Consider the following 13668-nt stretch of genomic DNA (forward strand, 5'->3'; position numbering starts at 1 on the left):
CTGCGTTCCTTTGGAGAGGGAGAGATGCTCTGATTTTTATAATTTTCAGCTTTTCTGCTCTGTTTTTTCACCATCTTTGTGGTTTTATCTACCTTTAGTCTTTGATGATGGTGACATACAGATGGGGTTTTGGTGTGGATGTCATTTCTGTTTGTTAGTTTTCCTTCTAACAAGGCCCTCAGCTGCAGGTCTGTTGGAGTCTGCTGGTGGTCCACTCCAGACGCTGTTTGCCTGGGTAACAGCAGCACAGGCTGCAGAACAGTGAATATTGCTGAACAGCAAGTGCTGCTGCCTGATCTTTCCTCTGGAAACTTCATCTCAGAGGGGTACCTGAACGTGTGAGGTGTCAGTCTGCCCCTACTGGGGGGTGCCTCCCAGTTAGGCTACTCAGGGGTCAGGGACCCACTGGAATTAATAGCCTACCAACCAAAAAAAGTCCAGGACCAGAGGGATTCACAACCAAATTCTACCAGAGGTACAAGGAGGAGCTGCTACCATTCCTTCTGAAACTATTCCAATCAATAGAAAAAGAAGGAATCCTCCCTAACTCACTTTATGAGGCCAGCATCATCTTGAAAGCAAAGCCTGGCAGAGACACAACAAAAAAAGAATTTTAGACCAATATCCCTGATGAACATTGATGCAAAAATCCTTAGTAAAATACTGGCAAACTGAATCCAGCAGCATATCAAAAAACTTATCCACCATGATCAAGAGGGCTTCATCCCAGGGATGCAAGGCTGATTCAACATATGCAAATAAATAAACGTAATCCAGCATATAAACAGAACCAAAGACAAAAATCACATGATTATCTCAACAGATGCAGAAAAGGCCTTTGACAAAATTCAATAGCCCTTCATGCTTAAAACTCTCAATAAATTAGGTATTGATGGGACATATCTCAAAGTAATAAGATTATTTTTGACAAACCCACAACCAATATCATACTGAATGGGCAAAAACTGGAAGCATTCCCTTTGAAAACTGGCAGAAGACAGGGATGCCCTCTCTCACCACTCCTATTCAACATAGTATTGGAAATTCTGGCCAGGGCAATCAGAGAGGAGAAAGAAATAAAGGGTATTCAATTAGGAAAAGTGGAAGTCAAATTGTCCCTGTGTGCAGATTACATGATTGTATATTTAGAAAACGCCATTGTCTCAGCCCAAAGTCTCCTTAAGCTGATAAGCAACTTCAGCAAAGTCTCAGGATACAAAATCAGTGTGCAAAAATCACAAGCCTTCTTATACACTGATAACAGACAAACAGAGAGCCAAATCACAAGTGAACTCCCATTCACAATTGCTTCAAAGAGAATAAAATACCTAAGAATCCAACTTGCAAAGCATGTGAAGGACCTCGTCAAGGAGAACTGCAAACCACTGCTCAACAAAATGAAAGAGGACACAAACAAATGGAAGAACATTCCATGCTCATGGATAGGAAGAATCAATATCATGAAAATGGCAATACTGCCCAATGTAATTTATAGATTCAATGCCATCCCCATCCAGCTACCAATGACTTTCTTCACAGAATTGGAAAAAACTACTTTAAAAGTTCATATGGAACCAAAAAAGAGCCTACATTGCCAAGACAATCCTAAGCCAAAAGAACAAAGCTGAAGGCATCATGCTACCTGACTTCAAACTATGCTACAAGGCTACAGTAACCAAAACAGCATGATACTGGTACCAACACAGAGATATAGACCAATGGAACAGAACAAAGCCCTCAGAAATAATATCACACATCTACAGCCATCTGATTTTTGACAAACTTGACAAAAATAAGAAATGGGGAAAGGATTCCCTGTTTAATACATGGTACTGGGAAAACTGGCTAACCGTGAGTAGAAAGCTGAAACTGGATCCCTTCCTAACACCTTATATAAAAGTTAGTTCAAGATGGATTAAAGACGTAAATGTTAGACTTAAAACCATAAAAACCCTAGAAGAAAATCTAGACAATACCATCCAGGACATAGGCATGGGCAAGGACTTCATGTCTAAAACACCAAAAGCAAGGCCAACAGAAGCCAAAATTGACAAATGAGATCTAATTAAACTAAAGAGCTTCTGCACAGCAAAAGAAACTACCATCAGAGTGAACAGGCTACTACAGAATGGGAGAAAATTTTTGAAATCTATTCATCTGACAAAAAGCTAATATCCAGAATCTACAAAGAACTCAAACAAATTTACAAGAAAAATACAAACAACCCCATCAAAAAGTGGGCAAAGGATATGAACAGACACTTCTCAAAAGAAGACATTTATGCAGCCAACAGACACATGAAAAAATGCTCATCATCACTGGCCATCAGAGAAATGCAAATCAAAGCCACAATGAGATACCATCTCACACCAGTTAGAATGGCGATCATTAAAATGTCAGGAAACAACAGGTGCTGGAGAGGATGTGGAGAAATAGGAACACTTTTACACTGTCAGTGGGACTACTTCAGCCATTGTGGAAGACAGTGTGGTGATTCCTCAAGGATCTAGAACTAGAAATACCATTTGACCCAGCAATCCCATTACTGAGTGTATACCCAAAGGATTATAAATCATGCTGCTATAAAGACACATGCACACGTATGTTTATTGTGGCACTATTCACCATAGCAAAGACTTACAACCAACCCAAATGTCCATCAATGATAGACTGGATTAAGAAAATGTGGCACATATACACTATGGAATACTATGCAGCCATAAAAAATGATGAGTTCATGTCTTTTGTAGGGACATGGATGCAGCTGGAAATCATCATTCTTAGCAAACTATCGCAAGGACAAAAAACCAAACACCGCATGTTCTCACTCATAGGCGGGAACTGAACAATGAGATCACTTGGACTCCGGAAGGGGAACATCACACACTGAGGCGTGTCGTGGGGTTGGGGGAGGGCAGAGGGGAGGGGTAGCATTAGGAGATACACCTAATGTAAATGACAAGTTAATGAGTGCAGCACACCAACATAGCACATGTACACATATGTAACAAACCTGCACATTGTGGTCATGTACCCTAGAACTTAAAGTATAATTAAAAAAAAAAGAAAAAATATATTGCATTCAATCCATGGTACTGAGTTTTTCATAGGCTTATTGTAAAAATACCCATCCAGGCAAGTAAGGTGAAAAAAGAAAATTTGTTCAGGTCATGTCAGGTGAAAGTATTTTGCCAACTGTGGTAAGTTTTTTTTCCTTTTTTCTCTTTTGTGCATACTATCCTTTCCTACAAACTCTCAATTCCAGAAAATTCTTTTTCCTAGAATAATCCAGCTTGTCTGGAAGTGAACTACACTTAAGACACTGGTATTGCTGCCAAGAGAAAAGGATCCCATGCTGAAATAAGGAATAATAACAATGAAGGGACAGCATGATAAACTGTTGACTGACCGCAAAATGAAGCAAGCTTATTTCCTGCAGGTTTTTTCCATGGCTTTAGTCAGTTTTTCTTCATGGTGACTTTGCTGGGGGGCGGGGTGGGTGGTGGATAATCCATGCAAAGTGTTTCCAATTTAATTGGACAAAGAATATTTCTTCAAGAAATATCTTAAAGATGCAGTGTTTAGCAGGATAATGTTGAGTAAGTCTTGAACAACCCCTTCACAACTCAGCATCCTATTTTATTTTTTGTAATAATGCTTTACATGTGTGCCATTTAATTGTTTTAAATGGACTGTGTTTAATGGACTCTTCTAAGTGTAAGTGATTACCTGACACCCAGTTTTTTACACCCTTGGAATCATGTATATTCGTCAGTTTCAGAATCCTAAATGGTTTAAGAAAATCAGGTAGATTCAACATTTTAAAACATGCTGCTTGGTTGTTTCCACTTTATCTTTTGTGAACTCCCTGATCATATTGTTTCTAGGGTTTTTTTTTAACTCTACACATTAAAATATAATTCAAAATGTGGCAATAGTTATATAGAGAGAAGTGAATATGTCAGCATTTATAATAAAAAAGCAAGTAAACAAACACATGTAAATGTCCAAAAGTAGAGAAATTTTTATGTAATATGTGGTTTATCTTCTAATACTGTGACTCAGCCATTAAAAATGATTTTTATGTATATTCACAACAACATGGAAAAATGCTTATGTTGGAATTTTAAGCTAAAAAATGTATAAATTGCACATAAACTGTGATAACAACTGAATTTTAAACTGATTTGCACAAAAAGAAAAAATTTTTAAAAGCCACAAACTAAAAATAAAAAAGAACCAGGTAGCTTCGTAGTTGATAGTCTATCCAGCCTGACTTATAGTAGTGGGGTACAGTGGATTACACATAGATTATTTGCCACTTCCCTTTAGTCAAGATATTGATAATTTTTTATTTGATGAAGAAGACAGTACAATGTGTACACATGCATGTACATGATTCACTTTTGGAGATCATCAGAATACCATCACAATGTTCCAACTGATAACTGTGTTAAAAAAAAGTCTGGCATCTTGGTTGTATTGATAAATGAAACATTATGTGCTGCTTTTAAGCAAATTCGAGGAAAATTACAGTTGATTTTCTTTTGTTTAGTGTCTCAATAAAATAGATTTCACTATATCTTCAAAACTGTGTTGTCCTACTATTGGTTTAGATTAGATACTGCTAACCCACCTAGTCAAAGGTCATTTGCATTATTAGACATGAGGTGTTTTTCTCTCATGAGGTGCTGGACACTATTCCACTGAGGATAACACTTGCCTCTACCATCTCTTTTCTTAAAAAACAAAACAAAAAAAACTCTGTGTGAAATGATGTTCTTCATTTAATTTGATTTAAAAGAAAATTATACTAAAATACTGCGCTAAAGGTAGCAGTGAGGGTTCTGTATTGCTAAAGTAGGCCCACAGGACCTCAAATGGCAATGCTTACAAATCAAAAGTCTACTGCACAAGAAGGGCACAGGATGTCTGTAGCATTAAGTAGGGTACAACTAAGGATGGCTAAGGGCACAGGATGGCTGCAGTATTAAGTAAGGTACAGCTAAGGCTGGGGATAGCAGTCGAGAGATGCCACTGCTCTCCCTCTGTGTGGGCCTTTCCAACGGAGCTGTGTCTCTAGATTAACCAAACATTCACCTGCACATGGGATATTTTGGAACCAGGAAGCCCCAAATGAAGTTTTGGCCAAAATTTCTTATATGCTGCTGGTTACATATTCATATTCTTCCTATGCAATCAGTCCCAAGAGCAGAGCTCTCCAGGGTTATCACTGACACCAGCTGCAAATTATCAGTCTTATTGTTATCAAAAAACAATGTTGACAAACTCACTCAAATCACCCTTTGGACTGGAGCTTACACAGTAACACGGCGACTCTGAACCTTCCTTGATGAGAGGTCGGTGCCATGCAGGTACATGGAGAAAACAACTCAAGCCAATTCTAGGTCTGTTTAAATTACAGCACAAACCCATTTTGAAAATTTCTCATTAACCAGTGCATTGCAGGGTGACAACATCTAATTTCATACTTACAAGTATTTTGCTATTTGATTAATGAGTTAGCTTTAAAGAACAAAAACAAACCCCTCATTTAGCACTCACTATATACCAAACATTATTTTAAGGGCTTTGCAAATATTATCTCATTAAATATTCTCAGAGTGTAAACCTAAGTGACATGAGAGTGGAATGAAAGAATAAAAACTTTATTTCAACATCGTGCTATGAAGATTTCAAACTTGCAGTAAATTTGAGGGTGAATTCCCTTACTTCTATTCACCACATGATTTCTACCATTGACACATTACTATTGTCATCTTACCATGTATATATCCACGTATCTATCTCTCCTCCATCCATCACTCTATCTCGTTCTTGGTACTTTTCAAAATAAATTGTAGACATTATTACCATCACTTTTAATATTCAGCATGTATACCATTGAGTAGAGTTCAGTATTTAGGATTTCAATATTTTGTTGTAAAACTGACTGCAGTAAAATGTAGAAATCTTAAGTAGGTGTATTCACTAATGGTTAGTAGTGCATACATCTCCGTAACCCAAATCCGATCAATAAATAGAACATTACATCAACCAACGTCCCTGTTAACTGAATCCTGTCCCCATACCCTCATACCACTGTTCTAAATTTTTACAGACTTGGATTATTTTTACCTATTTTATAACTTTATATAAAAGGAATTATGTAGTACTTATTATTTGTGTAGAGCTTCTTCTGTTCAATATAATGTTTTTGAGATTGGTATGTCTTGCGTATTAGTGTTTTGCTTCTTTTTTACTACTAAGTAGTATTTTGTTGTATTAGTCTGTTTATTCATTCTCCTATGGATGGACACCTGAGCTGTTTTCAACCTTTATTATGAATAAAGCTGCAATGAATATTCTTTTACAATATCTTTGTGAATACACATATATAATTTACATTACCACATATACATAATTACATAAACATTTTATAATGTCTTTTTAATGTATATTTCATTTTATTAAAAAATTATGTACATTGATAGATAGAAACGGATATGAAAAGAATATTGTGTGCTTGAAATTCTAAGTACTTAAATTTTTCTTTTAGACTTTGCTTTTTCTGTAACTATTTAGTAGTAACAAAAATTCTTTAAAAAATTAGTCCCAGCAATAATACTATAGACAGATCAAAAATCCAAAACTCCTGAGGTAAAGTGGCATTAAAAGAATTGCAAATAGGTAGGGCGTGGTGGCTCACGCCTGTAATCCAAGCACTTTTGGAGGCCAAGGAGGGCTGATTACCCGTGGTCAGGAGTTCGAGACCAGCCCTGGCCAACATGGTGAAACCCTGTCTCTACTATTAATACAAACATCTGCCAGAAGCGGCGGCTCACGCCGGTAATCTCAGCATTTTGGGAAGCTGAGGCAGGTGGATCATGAGGTCAGGAGTTCAAGACCAGCCTGGCCAACACAGTGAAACCCCGTCTCTACTAAAAATACAAAAATTAGCTGGGAACAGTGGCGAGTACCTGTAAGTAATCCTAGCTACGCGGGAGACTGAGGCAGTAGAATCACTTGAAACCAGAAGGTGGACGTTGCAGTGAGCCGAGAGTAGCGCCTCTGCACTCCAGCCTGGGCGAAAGAGCGAAACTTCATCTCAAAAAAAAAAATTATCAGGGTATGACGGCGCATGGTTGTAATCCCAGCTACTCGGAAGGCTGAGGCAGGAGAATTGCTTGAACATAAGAGACGGAGGTTGCAGTGAGCTGAGACTGTGCCATTTCACTCCAGCCTCAGCAACAAGAGCGAAACTCCGTCTCAAAAAATGTATACATTTACTAGGACAGAAAAGCAAAACCTTACCATAATTCTATAACCATGATTATTGGAATTACAAAGTAAATTAACACTTCAATTGCCTAATAGCAGTGATTTGTCATTAAGGTCTCAGGTCAATAACACATTTAAAATCTAACAAACTTTGGAAAGATAGTATCATTAAATTATCTTAAAACACTACATTAGGTCATTATTATCCCTGCAGATAAGGATAGGATAAAGATGGTTGGTAAGACTATAGGTGGCTAAAACAAAATAAAAGGATTAAAATGGCAAAATTCTTTACTCTGATCATATCACCATTTGATTAATCACACTTTTATCTATCAAATTTTAGTTTGGAAATCAGTTCACTTATCAATATAGAATTCTACTTTATTGCACAATGTCCAGTTTGGCAACTTTCAACTATGCTGTCAAGCTAAACAAAAGCTAAATTCCTCAGGAAAAATGTTGTATTTTTTCCCTTTTCAACAAAAATAAAGTTGGGTCTAAGGAGCTGAAAGAGTTCTGCTCAAAAACCTATTCTGAAAAAGGAACTTGTCAAAACATTTTTACCTTAAAAAAAATTCAGGATGGGCACAGTGGCTTGCACCTGTAATCCCAGCACATTGGGAGGTCGAGGCGGGTGGATCATGAGGTCAAGAGATTGAGACCATCCTGGCCAACATGGTGAAACTCCGTCTCTACTAAAAATACAAAAATTAGCTGGGCGTGGTGGTGCACACCTGTAGTTCCAGCTACTCAGGAGGCTGAGGCAGGAGAATCGCTTGAACCTGGAAGGAGGCGGAGGTTGCAGTGAGCCGAGATTGCACCACTGCACTGCGGCAGAGCAAGACTCTGCCTCAAAAAAGAAAAAAAAAATCGAACACAGCTATACATCTTTGTCATTTTTGCTCTACTCAATTCTTTCTGAAAAAATTTATTATTATTATTAAGGAAATAAAGTGTGGAAGGATCACAGGAAATACTTGCAGTAAAAAGAATAATCGTTAACATTGGCAACTGCCACTAGGAAGGCATATACTCCACATACTACTGATAAAAACTGTAGGAACCCGTTGGTGGTCCCCATAACCACCACTGATGTGTTAATTCCCACAACATCAAAAACAAAGAACTAGTTCCATGAGCTGTCTGTCAGTAACACTCTGAAGGCAGCCTATCCATCAGCACCAGAACCCCATTGATTTTCTTCCACATGTTCACGATCTTTTGCCATTAGTCATCTATCTATCGGATTCTACAACTATTTGGGAGTGTCAGGCTAACAAAGGCCAAAACTGGGCATTGACATTAATGGTAGTTTACTGATGTTTCCCCTGCAACCCTCGCATTTTCTGATGATAAAATTTTGCACAGAAGTTGGATTTCAAAAGGCCAATTGTATGTTCTATCTGAAATCTTATAATTACAGTATTTCTATGAAAAAAGATACCTAGCAACATAAATTGCTTCTGCATCGGTTCCACAAACAAGACAAGGATCTAAAACATCCAAACTGTTCACAGACAGAGACCTACTGGGAAGGAAGCTTGTCATTTCAATTTGGTCTTTTGCCGGATCAGTGCTGAGCCAGGAGCTAATGACAGACTGGTGAACATTAGCTTGGTTACTAATGCTCTGAGACAAAAAAGTACTGCTTCTGCCTCCTTGGTGAAAGCGTGACAACTTTTCAGGTACATCTGTAGAAGCATCCCAGTGCCAGAGGGATCCATCTTCAGAGCTGGTAAACAGATGATCTGGGTTGGACGGGTGAAAGTGAACTTCCCACATTTCAGCTTCACGAGCCTTCAGCAGACATACAGGCATAGCACCTTGTCTAACATCTCAAATACCCAACATTCCATCTTGGCCACCAGTAGCTACAACATGCTGTTGGTTGGGATGTCTATCAACACAGTGGAGTGGCACTCGGTCACTAGTCAGTGACAATCTATGAGAAGGCTCATTTCCTTGTTGTCGGAAATCCCATGTTTTCAACTGTTCAATTGAATTTACAGTAAGAATCTCAGGAATTTGAAGAAAGGTTACAGCATGGAATGTACTACTATCTGCATTGTCTATGGTTCTTGTAGCTTCCTTGTGATCAGCTTTGAAGAGATTTATTCGACCATGCTCTCCAACTGTAACGATTTCTGGGTTGTTGCACACAACACCTGCACATGGTGCACTGCTGTAGGAAGGAGTGCCAGGGCCTGCGTGGTAGTGAGCTGTAGTCCACTGCTGGTTGACTGACAGAGTCTGGTTATTTGGATGGTGAAGGAAAACTGTTACACATCCTGTTGATGAAGCAGTGACAATTCTTTCCTGGTCAAAAGACGGTAAATCCATGACATCACCATGGTGTCTGATACCACACAATAACTGATGGTCTCCTTCAAACCCTCCATCAGAGTCCAAGTTTCCAAAATCTCCAATAGACCACGGTGAAACATAATTTTCCTCATTGTCCCAAGATCCTGTAGCAAACGTCTCCACGGTCTGCAAACTTCCCGGAGGCAGCGGTCGCCAGCGGGTTTTGTGGATTTTCTGAGACACAAACTTCGCATCAATTTCCTCCATGCCGAAAACCATAATCTCTTGAGTAAATGAAATGCCTGTGCCACAGGGATGACAGGTTCGTGTTTAACTTTAACTGCCGAACAATTTAAAAACATAGTTGAACCATTTTACATTCCCATAATATGCTACGATACTTATCTCTTCAAATTCTCACTAAGTTTTAGTATTGCCAATCATTTTAATTTCAGCCATGACGGTAGGTGTGTAGTGATACCTCTTTGTGACTTCTCAGAGTTCCCTGATGATTACGTTTTCCCATTTTTCATGTACTGATTCACAGTTGGTTTCCTTGTCTGTACAACTCATTGGCCCATTTTTTATGGGGTTATTTACTCTAATTACTGAGTTATACAAGATATTTATGTATCTTAGATACTCGTCCTTTGTTAAATATATACTTTTCAAATATTTTCTTCTAATAGATGATTTACCTGTTTCTTTTCTCAACAGTGTTGTTGAAGAGTAGATAATTTTAATTTTAAAAAGTATAATTTATTACTTTCGATTTTTTGCTTTCTGTGACTTGTCTAAGAAATATTTGCTAACCTCAAGATTATAAAGATTTATGTTTTTAATAAACTCTATGATTTCAGCTTTTATGTTTAAATTGATGATCCAATTCAAATTAATATTTGTGTGTGGTGTGAAATAGGGGTGAGGCTTATTTTAAAAATATTTTTAAAATAGTTTTTCCTGCATAATTTGTGTAAAAGACTTACTTTTATCCATTAAATTTCTTTGGTTTCTTTGTGAAAACCCAATGACTGGGTCTATTTCTGGGCTTCTAATTTTCCTTTGTTAATTTATTATTTGTTACTTATGCCATTTCCACACTCCTTTGTGCAGTAGCTTTACTGGAAGTCTTAAAATCAGATAGTATAATTCTTCTAATTTTGTTTTTCATTTTTAAGATTTTCTATTTTTTGTTTTCGTATCAATTTTAAGATTAATTTGTCAATTTCTATAAAAACTCTTCTACAAGTAAGCAAAAGAGTAATGGTGAGTATTATTTGATCTAGAGATAAATTTGGCTATTGGCATCTTAATAATATTGATCACTCTGGTCTATGAACATAATCCATCTTTACATCTATCTTCTGGTGTTTTTAAAATTTTCTCTGCAAACACATAATAAAATATAGCTTTTATTGAGAGACTTTGCATATATTTTCATGATTATTCATAAGTGTTTTATGATTGTGACCTCATTATAAATTGCTTTTTAAATTTTTTTTTCTAAATATTTTCTACTCACATATATGAATACAATGTATTTTATTCGTTAACTTCTACCTTGTGAATATGCTGAATTCATTAGTTAGTTTAAAAAACCATTTTATAGATAGGTTCCTTAAAATTTTCTACATAAGCAATTATGTCATCTGCAAATAGAGTAAGTTTTATTTCTTCCTCTGTCACTTTTATGCTTTTGGCTTATTTAGTTAGTTATAATGGCTAGGCCATTTAGTTAAATATTGGTAAGAAATAATGAAAGTACTCATCCCTTATTCCCAAACTGAGGGGAAATTTCTGCAATGATTCACTATTAAGTAAAATGTTACCTTCGGTTTTTTTTTTTTAATGATTACCCTTTATTAAGTCAATGGGATTCCCTCTGATTCCTGTTTTCTGAAGACTTTGTAGTGCGCCTGAGAGTTAAGCTTTGTTAAATATTTTTACACACTTACTGAAATGATCACATGATTATTCTTTTATTCTGATATTATGGCAAATTATATTGATTAGCATTGAACATTAAACCAATCTAGCAGTTTTTAAAATAAATTCCATTTAGTTGTAAGGTATTATCATAGGTGGATTCAACTTGCTAATATTTTATTAAGGGGTAGATTCCTTAGGGTTATTGGCTTGTAATTTTCTATTTTTATAATGTCTTTTTTGAGTTTTGGTATTAGAGTTATTTCTTGTTTCATTTTTGACAGAGTTTGTTTAAAACGGATACTTCTGGTACTTTATTTTATTTTATTTTATTTTTTGAGATGCAGTTTTGCTCTGTCTCCAGGCTGGAGTGCAATAGCGTGATCTCGGCTCACTGCAACCTCCGTCTCCCGGGTTTAAGCGATTCCCTTGCCTCAGCCTCCTGAGTAGCTGGGATTACAGGCACGTGCCACCACGCCCGACTAATTTTGTACTGTTAGTAGAGACAGGATTTCACCATGTTGGTCAGGCTAGTCTCAAAATTCCTGACCGCAGATGATCCGCCCACATCGGCCTCCCAAAGAACTAGGATTACAGGGGTGAGCCACCGCGCCCAGCCGAGACTGGTACTTTTTAAATGTTTGATGTAATTCACCAGTGAAAGTGTGTGTGTATTATGTGTGTGTGTGTCTGTAGATTTCATTAAGTTGTTCATATTACTTTATAATTTATTGTCTGTAGGATCAGTAGTCAGAAATACTTTTTTCATTACTGATATCTGTGCCTTTTCTTTTTTGTTTTCTTGAACACATGGATCTATCAATTTGTGGATCTTTTGAAAGTGCCACTTTTGGCTTTTTTTGTGTGTGTGTTGTTTTGTTTTCTATTTTATTGAATTCTACTGTTATGTTACTTAAGATTTACTTTACTTTCTTTTTTCTGCCTACTTAGGATGAACCATAGATCATGAATTTTAGGTTTTTCTTTCTTTCTATTATAAGAATCTAAAGTTATGAAATTTCTTCTAAACATTTTTAACTGCATGCAGTATATTTTTATATGTAACATTTTCTGTATCATTTAATTTAAAATAGTTCTAATTTTTATGATTTTGTCTTTGAAAATTATTGAAAATTATGCTGTTTAATTTCCAAATATTTGCGTTTTTCTATATATCTTATTTTTTTGTTTTGTTATGTTTTCTTTTGTTTTTTTTTTTTGACAGAGTCTCGCTCTGTCACCCAGACTGGAGTGCCGTGGCGCAATCTTGGCTCACTGCAACCTCCTCCTCCCGGGTTCATGCGATTCTCCTGCCTTAGTCTCCTGAGTAGCTGGGAATACAGGTGCACACCACCAGGCCCAGCAACTTTTTGTATTTTTTTAGTAGAAATGGGGTTTCGCCATATTGGCCAGGCTAGTCTCGAACTCCTGACTTTGTGATCTGCCCACCTCTGCCTTCCAAAGTGCTGGGATTACAAGCATGAGCCACCATGCCCAGCCTGTTACTGGTTTTTAATTTAATTTTATTATTGTCAGAAAACATACACTGTGTTATTTCAGCCATTTTTATTATATCTAGCCTTGTTTTGTAAAGTACCATATGATCTATCTCAATGAATATACTATATACATTTGAAAAGTCAAAGTTATTGTTCTTGTTCAGATCGTCTTTATCTTTACTGATTTTCTTCAACCTAACTAGTCTACCAACTACTGAAAAAGTGATGTTAACATCTCCAACTATGACCATGAAAAGATCTACATCTCCTAAGTCTCCTTTTAATGTTTATGCTTGCTTCATGTATTTAAGAGCTTTTACCAGGCACATAGACATTTATGATTGTTATGTATTCCTAAAGAATAGACACATTTATTATTAGAAAATAACTCATTTTATTTCTTGTAACGCTTTTACTTCAAATTGCTAGTATCTGATGTTAATATTGTCACTCCAGCGTTCGTGTCTTACCACTTTTCATTCGTCTGCTTTCAACCTACCTGTGACATTATATTCAAGTCTGTCTTTTGTAGATAGTATATAGTTGGAACATGTCTTTTAACCTATTCTAATACTTTCTGTCTTTTAATTGGAGTGCTATCATATTCATATTTACATAATTTTTTGGCTTTTGAATTTAGATCTACATTTTCTGT

At 36.6% G+C, this 13668-nt stretch overlaps 1 pseudogene; it reads right to left on the reverse strand.

Moving 5' to 3' along the window:
- Positions 1 to 8712: 8712 nt before the first annotated feature.
- On the reverse strand, positions 8713 to 9855 carry LOC103222194 (nucleoporin Nup43 pseudogene; annotated as a pseudogene).
- Positions 9856 to 13668: the final 3813 nt, after the last annotated feature.

This window comes from Chlorocebus sabaeus, chromosome 17 (genome assembly GCF_047675955.1).
Source record: "Chlorocebus sabaeus isolate Y175 chromosome 17, mChlSab1.0.hap1, whole genome shotgun sequence".
NCBI classification, from domain to species: domain Eukaryota; kingdom Metazoa; phylum Chordata; class Mammalia; order Primates; family Cercopithecidae; genus Chlorocebus; species Chlorocebus sabaeus.